The 12925-nt window shown below is 41.5% G+C and overlaps 1 long non-coding RNA gene across 3 annotated transcripts in view; it reads right to left on the bottom strand.

Moving 5' to 3' along the window:
* The window catches only part of LOC110597912 (uncharacterized), a 47764-nt gene that overhangs the window by 8839 nt on the left and 26000 nt on the right, over positions 1 to 12925 (bottom strand). For all 3 annotated transcript variants that reach the window (XR_013429528.1, XR_013429526.1, XR_013429527.1), the window contains 2 exons: positions 5702 to 5787; positions 4429 to 4566 (listed from right to left, as the gene is read on the bottom strand). This is a non-coding gene — a long non-coding RNA (uncharacterized LOC110597912). The remainder of the gene's footprint in view (positions 1 to 4428; positions 4567 to 5701; positions 5788 to 12925) is intronic.

Raw genomic sequence — 12925 nt, forward strand, 5'->3', positions numbered from 1 at the left:
GTAGAAGATCAGCACACCCTGCCAGTACAGAAATGTCTGTTTGGCTAGTAAGGTCGTAGAAGATGCATTGGTCTAAACCATTTTAAGTGTTCCTGGGAGTATGGTTAAGCTGCATTATTGCTTTAAACTTAAGAAAAAGATTTAAGACAATAAATCCAATAAATTGCTTGACCTGGACCTCAAAAGTCCATAAAGGGATTTAAGGAGCAATACCATTAAATCTGAAAAAAACATTTTCTGTATTAAGAGACTAATCAATGCTTGAGGCCCTGCTCTCTCCCAGCACCAAGGGGAAAAAAATCATGTGGGACCCAAATCCAGTTCTTAAAGATTGTGAAAGTAGAATGCATTCATTATGGTTCTCCAGAAAAATAGAACCAAGTGTGTGTGTGTGTGTGTGTGTGTGTGTAGAGAAAGATGGATCCTGACAAGTCCAAATTCTGCAGGCTGTGAGATCCAAAGAAGAGCTGTGGAAGAATTACCTCTTCTTTTTTTAAAAAGACATGTTTTGTTTTGTTTTTTAAGAGAGAGAGAATTTTAATATTTATTTTTTAGTTTTCGGTGGACACAACATCTTTGTTTGTATGTGGTGCTGAGGATCAAACCCGGGCCGCACGCAGGCCAGGCAAGCGCACCACCGCTTGAGCCACATCCCCAGCCCCAAGAATTACCCCTTCTTTAGGGGAAATCAATCTTTTCAGAACTTCAACTGATGAGGCCCAACCACATTATAATCAGCATTACTCCAAACCCATACATGTAAATGTTAATCTACTCTAAAAAATACCTTCACAGGAATAGCTAGACTAGTATTTGACTAAATGTTTTGGTATCGTGGCCTAGACAAGTTGACACATAAATTGACCATCACAATGACTGACCTACAAACTGCCAACATTATGTAAGCTTAAAAATCCTTAGGGTCCTAGTATGAAGTTATCTGTATCAACTGCATATTGGGATGCTGGAATCTCTTTAAAACTAATAACAAATCAGTCAGTGAAGATATTCTGTGACTCAGCCAACTATTTTGTTGGAATCCTTCGTACCAGGGGTTGACAAAGTATGGCCTGTGGCCAACTCTGGCCCTGTTTTTGTATGGCCTATGAGACAATAATGATTCTCACATTTTTTCAATGGTTGAGGGAAAAAAATCAACAGTTGAATAAGATTACATGACCCATGAAAATGATATAAGGTTCAAGTTTTAATGCCTATCAAAATGGTTTCACTGCGACTCAGGCAGCCATGCTGGTTCATTTATGACTTGCCCGAGGCTGTTTTGGACCATACTGGAAGAACTGAGTGGTTGCAACAAAGATCATATGTCTTCCAATGCCTAAAATATTTACCATTTGACTCTTCGTGGAAAATGTTTGCTGACTCCTGACTTAAATAAAACAACCGATAAAATAAAATTTTAATAGGTTACTAAATTGAATTAGAATCCTGTTACCATAGCCCAAAGAAGACATCTGTGTAGGGTGAGAGTAGGTGTAACAGGTCATTTACAACAGCAAGGATAAATTACTTTCCATGGAAGTGTTAAGCCCCCAAACACTACTTTAAAATTATTAACTCTATGCTCCTCCTTTGGGTCAGGCAGGAGAAACAGTTTCTTCCCTTGCTAAAAATGTACAAACGGAAATACAGTCATCACACTCGATCTGATTCATGTTCCAAAATATGCTCAAGAATATTTGGAAACTGGAGATATGTCTCCATTCATTTAGAAAAAGCTTGAGCAGCTAGCTACAGTTTGAAAGTGGTATGCCGGAATGTGCTAGAACCTTGCCTACAGAGTTCTTTCTCTGAAGCCAGAAAGAGACCAGACCAGGAAAGCAAAGCTCCCTGTTATAGATGGCTGCACAATAGACCTCTAAGAACCATGTGCATAATTCTGAAATGATGTTGAGGCTTGTGGAAGAACATGCATCTGGGATAGTTTTGATGTGTAAGACTGTTTATCAAACTGGGTGTGCTATGGGTAAAGCTTTTGCAGTGATAATTATCATTAAAAGACATTATTACAGAACAGTAACTTCTGTCAGTGCTTTTCAAGCTGGTCCAGATAAATCCAAGGAATAGATCAAAATGTTTGCATTTCCCAAGATTTTTTTGGGGGGGGGGGCAAGGGGGATACTGGGGATTGAACTCAGGGGCACTCGACCACATCCCCAGCCCTATTTTGTATTTTATTTAGAGACAGGGTCTCACTGAGTTGCTTAGTGCCTCGCTTTTGCTGAGGCTGGCTTTGAACTTGCAATCCTTCCGTTTTAGCCTCCCTAGCCGCTGGGATTACAGGCGTGGGCCACCAGGCCCAGCTAGAAGATTTTTTTTTTATACAACCATTAGAGGGAATCTCTGTGTTGACTTTTACTTAATCCAGTGGCTCACATGGTTGCATCTCTGGGACAGAACCCAACTGGATACATCTGAACTGTCCAAGATCAAGGAACTCATCACATTAAATCAACTCTTTTAGGTCAGTGTTTCTCCACCTACTGCCAGGAAGTAAGTACATTGCCCTTAGAGAGACAATATGTGAAAGTGTTTCGAGCAGTGTCTGACCCATAGTCAATGCTCATTAAAGATTAATAATGAAGATTGCTGAGGATTTTTTATTAAAAAATCAGTATGTATCTGAAAAACTGTTGGGTATATAAATATGTGTGTGTGTGTGTGTGTGTGTGTGTGTGTGTGTGTGTGTGTATGTGTGTGTGTGAGAGAGAGAGAGAGAAACATTATTAAGTCTCTAACAAGAACAACTCCAGATTTTATTTTGGGTATATAGAGTAAGGGACCAGGGCAGGCAAAATGAGGCCAGGCTGCTCTCACTGTCCCAGTTCCTAGGAATGCAGGGCCGGCCACACCCCAGTGGAGTACCAATCAAAACACCACAGAGAGGCAGTGTCCAGGAACACTTTGGAACAGCAGAACCACGGAGCTGGGGACTGGGAGACATGGCTCCCCGGTGCTGGGCTTCCTTCCCACTGTGACCAGGACCCCCCCCCCCCTTTTGTATCACTGGGTCTCATTTTCCTCATTTGTAAAATAAAGGGCTTATCCCAGGTGATTTTCCTGGTCTGGTCTAGCCATGAAACGTTAGGTAATTAAAGAGTGGTGATCATGAATGCAGAGGGTGGCCGCACTCCCCTGTTTGTTCACACTGGGGGCTGTTTTAACCCCATACCTTGCGTGGCAGTGCTGGGCACGCAGGAACAATCACAAGAGCCAACAGCTGAGTGCTTCCCAGGGCACCAGGCACTGGCCATTCACTCACATAAAGCCTGTGACCACCCGAAGAGGAAATTGAATGGCAGATAAGAAAAATGAGACATGACAACTTAGACATGTAGCTTGTTTGTACAGTTCCTAAGTGATAAGGTGGCAGGAGTCAATGTTAAAAAAAAAAAAAAAATCCGCCCAATGATTGGATGACTGAATGAGGGCATGAATGAACAGGTACAAGAGACCTTCTTAATTAGGCGTAGTCCAGGTGGTTATTGGTCTGGACACTTTCTTCCAGCCTTGCTGGGCAGTGTGAATAATCAGGATAATTCCGTCTGAGTTTCCCTCATTCTTCTTGTCCTAGGAGAGCAGGGCAAGCCCAATACCCTCTGAGGATGGGTCTCCTAGACTCTGAGCCATCATAGGATGGCTAAATCCTGATGATTCACTTCTTTCTGCAATTGAATCCAGGACCTGGCAACACACAAAGGTTGTTTTGATTTCTTGGGTCTCTTAAAAGGGCCAGATACTGTGCTTGCATTCCTTAAAGGGAATGAACATTTATTTTGCTTTGAGCAAGTCGTGACCCAGTATGATTTGGGGTTCTGAAGTTTGGAATCCCTTCATAAAACTTTTTGCCTGCAAATACCCCAGAAAGAATGATTTTCTTATTGTATCACTTTGTAGCTAAAAATGATAAGTTTGAATGGGCCATACTGAATATTCAATTACAAAAGTACATTTTTCTCATTGCAGTGTCCTTATTGGTGTCCTGTGACAGCAGCACATATTTGATGTGGCCTTCTTGGAGGGAAGTGAGTTATAAACAGACCGCCTCTCAGAGCAGATGACTAACAAACACACATGCACCAGTGCGAGAGAGAGAGAGAGAGAGAGAGAGAGAGAGAGAGAGAGAGAGAGAGAGAGAGCGAGAGAGCATGCCAGCAGGCAGGCAGGCATTGGGTTGGGTGGGGAAGGACCCAAACCCACGCAGGAAACTCCACTGTTTCCGTGTTGTATAGACATTTTGTTTACACGGAAACCTGTAGAATCCCAGGTTCAGTCTCAATGCCAAATAGGTTCTCTGGCCAGATTTGTAAGCTTTACCAAGCAATAAAGGGGATTCTTTTTTCCCTACTAAGGGGAAAAGAGATCCAAGTTCAAGGCCTAGTTTAACACTTTGCATAAATCACTTACCAGGTAGTCTCAGTTTTATCATTTTTGAAGTGGAGATGATACAAAGGTGATGGTCTTAGCGCAACTCAGGCATATCCCTCTGTTCCCACGATGATTTATGAAATACCTGAGCAAAGTGCAGTGTTCTGAGGAGAGGGGCTAGGGTGAAAAGGAGATGAAAATCCATGGGTTTGAAGAAGTGAGGCTTGATCAGTGTGAACACAAAACACTTTTGAACACAAGGTGATTTTCTTTATTCTAAGGGATATTACTTGCAAAATATATTAAGTACTAAAACTTGGGTCAGGGTTTGGAAGTGACAAGAAGATAGGTTTTGTTTTAAATTTTTATTTGTGGTTCTACTGGTTGAACCCAGAACCTTGCGCATTCTAGTGGAGCACTCTACCACTGAGCTACATTCCTTTCCTTTTTAACATTTTGTTTTGAGCAGGGTCTTCCCAAGTTGCTCAGGATGGCCTCGAACTTGCAATCCTCCTGCTTCAGCCTCCCTAGTAGCTGAGATTACTGGTATGCCCCACCACACACGGAAAAAGTCAGGTTTTTAAAATTAATTTCAAGAATTTTTCAACATCAAGAAGTATCTTTTTTATAAAATAATTCCATCACCACAAAGACCTATACTGTTGTTCTTTTATTTTAGTTTTTTTAAATTTATTTTTTAGTTTTAGATACACAATATCTTTATTTTAGTTTTTTTATGTGGTGCTGAGAATCGAACCCAGTGCCTCAAGAATGCTAGGCAAGAGCGCTACCACTTGAGCCACATCCTCAGCCTGTTGTCTATTTATAAACACAACCACCTCCTTCATCTCCTACCCCCGTACTCCTGCCTGACTCCAGGCAATAACTAATGTTCTTCATTTCACAATCTTGCCATTTCAAGAATGTTATATAAAGGGAATCATTCAGCATGTGACCTTTAAAGATTGGTTCTCTTTAATTCAGAATAATTCCCTGGAGATTCAGCCAAGTTATTTTGTGTATCATTCCTTTTTATTGCTTAAAAGGATTCTATAGTATGCATTATTTTAACTATTCACTACTGAAGAACATCTGGGATGATTCCAGTTTGGGTTTCTTATCAGTAAAGCTGCTATAAACATTTATGCACAAGTTTCTATGTGAATCTAAGTTTTTATATCTCTGGAATAATTTTTTTTTTTGGTACTGGGATTGAACTCAGGGGCATTCAACCACTGAGCCCCATCCCCAGCCCTATTTTATATTTCATTTAGAGACAGGGTCTCACTGAGTTGCTTAGTGCCTCACTAACCTGCTGAGGCTGGCTTTGAACTTGTGATCCTCCTGCCTCAGCCTCCTGAGCTGCTGGGTTTACAGGTGTGTGCCACCGCACCGGCTCTGGAATAAATATTTAAGAGTGCAAAGAAAAAAAAAGGAAGATATTTTTAAATGATACACTCTGATCATGTGATGGTAAATTTCCTATAAGTGAAGGTACTTAAAAAGAAGTTGAATGAACACTTTTTTAAAAATGCATCCAGACTACAAACATGAGATATGATTGGAAGACATTAAGGTTGCTTTCAACTTGGAAATTCTAATTCTCTATACCTACTCAGATTATTTTATTAAAATATAAATTACTGTGTTAGAAAAAGTTGAAAAGATTTATCTTTATGAATGTTAGGTAATGTCAGCAATGACAGCATGAACAGTAAGAGTTTTCAAGTTCACATCCAGATGTAGTAGTAGCATGAAGTAAAAGTTGAATGAGTTCTTTATATATCCTGGAGGGTAAGGCTCTATCTGAGGCACTTGTGGTAAAGATTTTCTCCCAATTCTGTAGACTCTCTCTTCACATTATAAAGACCTCAGAAAACTTAACACCAAAAAAACCAAATACCCTAATTAAGAAATGGGCAAAGGAACTGAACAGACTCTTCATAGAGAAGAAATACAGTTGATAAACAAATATATATATATATATATGAAAAAAATGTTCAACAACTCTAGCAATTAGAGAAATGCAAATCAAAACTACACCGAGATTCCATCTCACTCCAGTAAGAATGGCAATCATCAAGAATCATCAAGAGGGCTGGGGATGTGGCTCAAGCGGTAGTGCGCTCGCCTGGCATTTGTGCGGCCCGGGTTCGATCCTCAGCACCACATACAAAGATGTTATGTCTGCCGAGAACTAAAAAATAAATATTAAAAATTCTCTCTCTTAAAAAAAAAAAGAATCATCAAGAATATAAGCAACAGGGCTAGGGTTGTGGCTCAGTGGTAGAGTGCTCACCTAGCATGCTCGAGGCACTGGGTTCAATCCTCAGCATCACATAAATGAAAAATAAAGATATTGTGTCCACCAAAAGCTAAAAAATAAACATTTAAAAAAAGAATTTAAGCAACAATAAAGGTTGGCAAAGAAATGGGGGGAAAAGGTACACTCATGCGTTACTGATAGGACTACAAATTGGTGCAACCACTATGGAAAACATTATGGAGATTCCTTAGAAAACCTGGAACAGAAACACCATTTGACCCAGTCATCCCACTCCTTGATTTATACCTGAAGGACTTAAAATCAGCATACTATAATGACACAGACACATCAATAATTATAGCTGTACAATTCACAATAGCTAAACTATTGAACCAACCAAGTACCCTTCAACAGATGAATGGATAAAGAAACTGTGGTATATATACACAATGGAATATTACTCAGCCTTAAAGAAGAATGAACTGATGACATTTGCTGGCAAATGGATGGAATTGGAGAGTATTATGTTAAGCAAAATAAGCCAATCCCAAAAGACCAAAGGCCAAATGTTTTCTCTGATATGTGGATGCCAGTTCACAATAAGGTGGGGGGAAGAATAGTGGTATTTTGGGATTAGACAGAGGAGTGAAGGAAGGTGAGAGGACATGGGGTAGGACGATAGTAGGATGAATTGAACATTATTACCCTAGTGCGTATGTGGTTCATGACCTGTGTAACTCTACATCATGTACAAGCAGATGAATCAGAAGTTATACTCCATTTATGTATGATGTATGAGAATGCATTCTACTGTCAGGTATAACTAATTAGAACAAATTAAAAAGTTGAATGACTAAAAATATGATCTGTAAAAGCACAATCCATTTGACAATTTACACTAGAAACCTCCCAGAAATGAAATACTCTGATATAAATCTAAGAAACTATAGACAAGATTTACATGAAGAAAAGTATACAACTCTGTGGAAAGAAGTTAAAGAAGTAAATAGTGAGTGCTTATCCATGCATAAGAAGACTCCATACTGTCTTCTCATTGGTTGTCCCAAGTTATCTCTAGATTCAATGCAATCTCAACCAAAATCCTGGCAAGTTATTTTGTGGATATTGACAGATGGATTCTGTAGTTTATATGGAGGGGCAAAAGAACCCAGAGAGCCAACCCAATATTGAAGTAGACGAACAAAGCCGCAGGACCGATAGGAGCCGACTTTTAAGATATTCTTTAAGGCAACATGATCAGGACAGTTGGTATCTGAAAGAACAGATAAATGGAACAGAATAGGCAACCCAGCAAGAGACCCCACAGATAGATCTCTGACAAAGTCGAAAAATCAGCACAATAGAGAAAGGATGGGCTTTTAAATAAACAGGGCTAGAATAACTGCACATCTGCATGAAGAAAAGAAAGGGAGGGAGGGAGGGAGTGAGGGAAGGAAGGGAGGGAGGTAGGGAGAGAGGGAGGGAGGAAGGGAGGGAGGGAGGGAGGAAGGGAGGGAGGGAGGGAGGAAGGAAGGAAAGGAGGGAGGACACATACATTATGCCCTTTACAAAAATTAACTGAAAATAAATCATGAAACTAAATGTAAAATGCAAAACTGTTACCAGGAGAAAACCTAGATGACTTTGGGTACAGTGATCACTTTCGAGACATGACAGCAAAAGGCACAACCTATGAGAGAAAGAATTGATAGCATGACTTCATTAAAATGAAAAAAAAGAATTATGCTCTGCCAAAAACACTGTCAAAAAAATAAGGAGGTGAGTCACAGACTAGAAGAAAATACTTGCAAAAGACACACTTGATAAAGGCCTATTATCTAAAATATGCAAAGAACTCTTAAAACTCAACAATAAGAAAACCAACTGATTAAAAAATGTGCCAAAGTCCTTAACAGACATCTCACCAAAGAAGATACAGAGATGGTAAACAGCACATGAAAAGATGCCCCGTGTCATAGGTCATTGGAGAAATGCAAATTAAATCAACAGTGAATATCATCGTTGCCTATCAGAATGGCCAAAATCCCAAATGCTGATGATACCAAGTTATGCAGAGGATGTGAAGCAACGGAACTCTGATTCATTAATGATGGGAATACAAATAGCACAGTCATTTTGGAAGACAGTTTGGCAGTTTCTTAGAAAATTACACGTATTTTTATCATTCAATTCAGCAATCAATCCCAGCCCACTTCCTCAAGTAAGTTGAAAACTGAAGTCCACAGAAAAACCTGCACATAGATGTGTATAAACAGCTTTATTCATAATTGCCATCACTTGAAAACTGAGGTGTTCTTCAGTGGATGAACAGATAACTGGTGCATCCACACAAAGGGATATTATTCAGTGCTAAAAGGAAGTGAAATGAAGCTAAGATGAAGATTGAAAAGACACAGAGGAAACTTAAATGTGTATCACTCAGTGAAAGAAGCCCATCTGAAAAGATCACATACCTTATGATTTCTAGTATATGACATTCTAGGGCAGGCAAAACTGTTTATGGTAACAACTTCAGTGATTGCCATAACTATGGGGAGAAGGGAGAGATGAGCAAGCAGAGCTGGAAGAATTTTTAGGCTTTGCATCTGTTCTGTATGATACCATAATGGTGGATACATTATGCATTTGTTCAGATCCATAGATTATCCAATACCAAGAGTGAAACCCTTATGTAAATTAAGGACTCCAGGTGATAATGATGTGTCAATGTGGATTCATCAATTGTAACAAATGCCACTCTGGTGTGGGATATAGATAGTGGGGAGGCTGTGTATTTGTAGTCAAGAGGTAGATGGGATCTCTCCATACTTTGCATTTGATTTTTCTGTGAACTGCTCTAAAACTAAAATTTATTAAAAATAAGTAAATTTTGATAATTTAAAAAAATTTATCTAGGTACCGGGAACTGAACCCAGGGGTACTCTACCACTGAATTACATTCTCAGTTTCTTTTTTAGTTTTTATTTTGAGACAGGGTCTCACTAAGTTGCTGAAGCTGGCCTTGAACTTGTGATCCTCCTGCCTCAGCCCTCCAAGTCACTGGGATGAAAGGTTTACACCACTGTGCCTAGTAGAGCTAAAGCTCTTAACCATCAAAAGGAAATTTCCCCCAATTTTTTCCTTGAAGTTTAGCCTATCTGTATTTTAGGATTTTGTTGGAGGGAGAATTAAAAAAAAAAACTGGGAGAATAAAAAAGGATAAAGGAGAAGGAGAAGTAATCAGCATTTGCTCAAAAAATGGCTAATTAGGGACTAATTACTATCAGGGTAATTAGAGATTCGCTGCAAGGAGAAAGCCTCTTGTCTTTGCCCTGTGGTCCTGTGAGCAGCTGTGGACTCAGAGAGATGCCCACAGATGGGGAGATGCCCACCATGGGGAAGAAAGCTGTAGACCTTCGCAGTGTGTGCAGCCTCCCCTTGGAGGTCCCTGCTCAGCGCCAGTGAGATAAGACCGAGAAGAGCTGCTGTAGAAGACCCAGGAGTGACGCTTCTTGTACTGTGACTCTGGAGTCACGGAGCCTTGTCTATTTCCGTTTTCCAGTAAATAGACATATGGTAAGAATATTAACACACCCGCTTGCGGAAAGCATCTTATTCCTCATTTCAGCAGAGTTCTTCACTCACTGTTAAGGAACGTACTTGTCACCCACCTTGTCCTGCAGCCAGGGTTCACTTTGACCACAGAATGCTGAGTTACATTCAGAATGACCCAACTGGGGACACTCTCCAAGGAACTGACCTCTCATTTATATTTTGCCAGATCCTTTTTCCTTATTTAAGTCTTCAGACGATCCCTCCTGGATGGCCTGTTGGATTCCTTCACTTGCTTGATTTCCCTAGAAAAGTCCTTCTTTCTTGGCCAAGCAGCGTCGATGGCGGTTTCCATTAAATCGTCAACACACTTTCATTTTGATGATGACTGAGAGTCTGACCTAATGTCCTGTCTGACCACTTGAATGTGCGGCCAAACTGTTTATGTGATTCCTAAGGACTCCTCGGGGTGATGACTTTAAATATGGGGAGATTGGGGAGGAAAGGAAGAGACACGTAGAAAACTGTTCTATTTAGGAAATAATAGCCATCAACTGCAGAAATAAAGAAAAATATCAGGGATGCACAGGAGATGAGGAAAAAGAGTTGATAAATAAGGCAAGGGGTTAAAGCAACCTTTGTCCATATTTTCCAAATGAAGAAATATGTGGTCAGGAAGTGGTTTGAGCTGTTTGCAGAATCCAAACCCATGAGACAGCAGAGTGGAGAAATAGGAACTAGTCTTTTAAGATGAGTGAGACCATGAAGAAGGATGGCAAGCCTTTATGGTAACAGAATAACAGCATTTTGGAACGTTAAGCCAATGGTTCAGGGGTTCTGACCCCTCTCCTCTGTGACCACTTGGAATCCTCTTCCACGAGAGCAGAAATCAACACTGCATCATCTCATAGGCTGTCTGAGGGATGCAGAGGTAGATGAGAGAAGAAAACGCCTGCAAAGTCCTCCCAGTGTCATGGAGACTGGGCTTCATCCCTTTTCTGGGGGAGAGAGGAGGGTAAAGGGAGGAGCAGGGATATTGAGTTTATACCAACCCCAAAGCAGACAGCAAGGGGCCCTGGGGCAGCCTCCGTAGAGGTGAGAAGGAAGAGAAAGGTTAGCGCAAAGCTCTTAGCTCCTACTTGTCTCCCAGTGGAGGGTCTCCCAGGAGCCCCCCGAGGAGGACAGCTTTCATCTCCAGATGACCCTCCAGACCTCCCTGAGCCTCAGAGCCTGCTTGGCTGGCTCCTATGCCTCTCTTCCAGAAGGAAAAGGGAAAAGAAATGCACGCTCTTGCTGAGGTTGAGAGGTGGTGAACACGGCCCAGATGGATGGAGCATGATGGATTCCCAAGCATTCCTCTCCGTCTCAACCCTGTCTCCACTCACGAGCTAGCAAGGCAGCTCCACGATGTCCTGACTGCAGCCACACAGCAATGGGAAAGGTGGCGCATGGAAACCGCAAGTTCAGCCCAAACAAGGGAGAAGGACTTCCTCCTGGCTGCCCCGAACCACTGTGATAGCCAGTGGCTACCAACACCCCGTGAAACTCTAGCGGCTTCCAAACGAGAGGTTCTAGGAATGATCCTCTCAGTCCATCCAGGATGTCAACAGTCATGAGATCACACTTGTTCCAAGGTGCTGGGCTGCACCAAGGTCCCTGTGCAGGAGCTTGTAGAACACACAGCTGTGACAAATGACATCTCAAGGTGGTGCTAAGTGAACAAAAGGATAATACAAAGGTCCGTGGATTATCAGAGCAGGAGACAATCACCGACAGACTCTCAAGTTTCTTCCAGTTTCAGGCCAAGTGGGTGCTGCAGTGAAGTCTAAGTTTGGCCTTATCCCAAAGCTTAGGGTAGAGTGCAAGCCCCATCTACATTAGGTAAACCAGGACTGTGTAGTCATCTCAAAACTGGTCATGCACAGTCGATGATCACAAGACACAGAGAGGGGAGGCAGCTAAGTAAGAACCCCGTCTTTTCTGACTCTTAAACGGGTCACTTAACTTCTCTATGAATCTATTAGGGTTGTTAGGATCACAGAACCAATTAAGCAATGGAAAAGACAACTGTCATTTTTTGAGCACCCGCCTCTTTGCCTAACTTCTGTGGCAAATGTAAAAGAAAAGAGAATACAGGTCTTTGGGGAACTTGATACTAATTTAGAACTTACAGTACGGTCTGAAACATCCGATGAACTTAGGAGAAGACTTGAGACTTGTGGTGGGGGGGCGGGCATGCTGCAGTGTTAGAGCTCGGCCAGGAGATGGAATGCGCTGGAAAGATTAGGGGTTTGGGTGAGACATGTTAGCTTGGGCTATATTTGGGATCTGGCTGCCTGACAAGGGCAAAAGTAGGGAAATTTTGGTGCCTGAAGCAAAAAGTAATCCACCTAACAAGAATGGATGGTTTGGTATTGAGGTGTGATTGGAACGAAACGGTGGCAGTGCCAGAGTGAGCAACGTGGGTTTGAATCTGAGCTGTTTCTTTGCAGCTGTGTGACATCAGGCAAGACACTTAATCTGAGTCTCAAGTTTTTAATCTGTAGGATGCAGCTGTGTAGCTCATCAGGTTGTGAAAAATCAAAAGTCAAGCCATGCTAAGTAGCCAGCACAGTGCCTGGACCTATACACTTGCAACAAATGCTGCTCGAACATGATTTTGGTGTCTGAGAGGATAGGGCCTGGGTCTGCCTTTCTGTCCTTGTTTCCTAACGCATC

The sequence above is a fragment of the Ictidomys tridecemlineatus genome, chromosome 13, assembly GCF_052094955.1.
Source record: "Ictidomys tridecemlineatus isolate mIctTri1 chromosome 13, mIctTri1.hap1, whole genome shotgun sequence".
Classification (NCBI taxonomy): Eukaryota; Metazoa; Chordata; class Mammalia; order Rodentia; family Sciuridae; genus Ictidomys; species Ictidomys tridecemlineatus.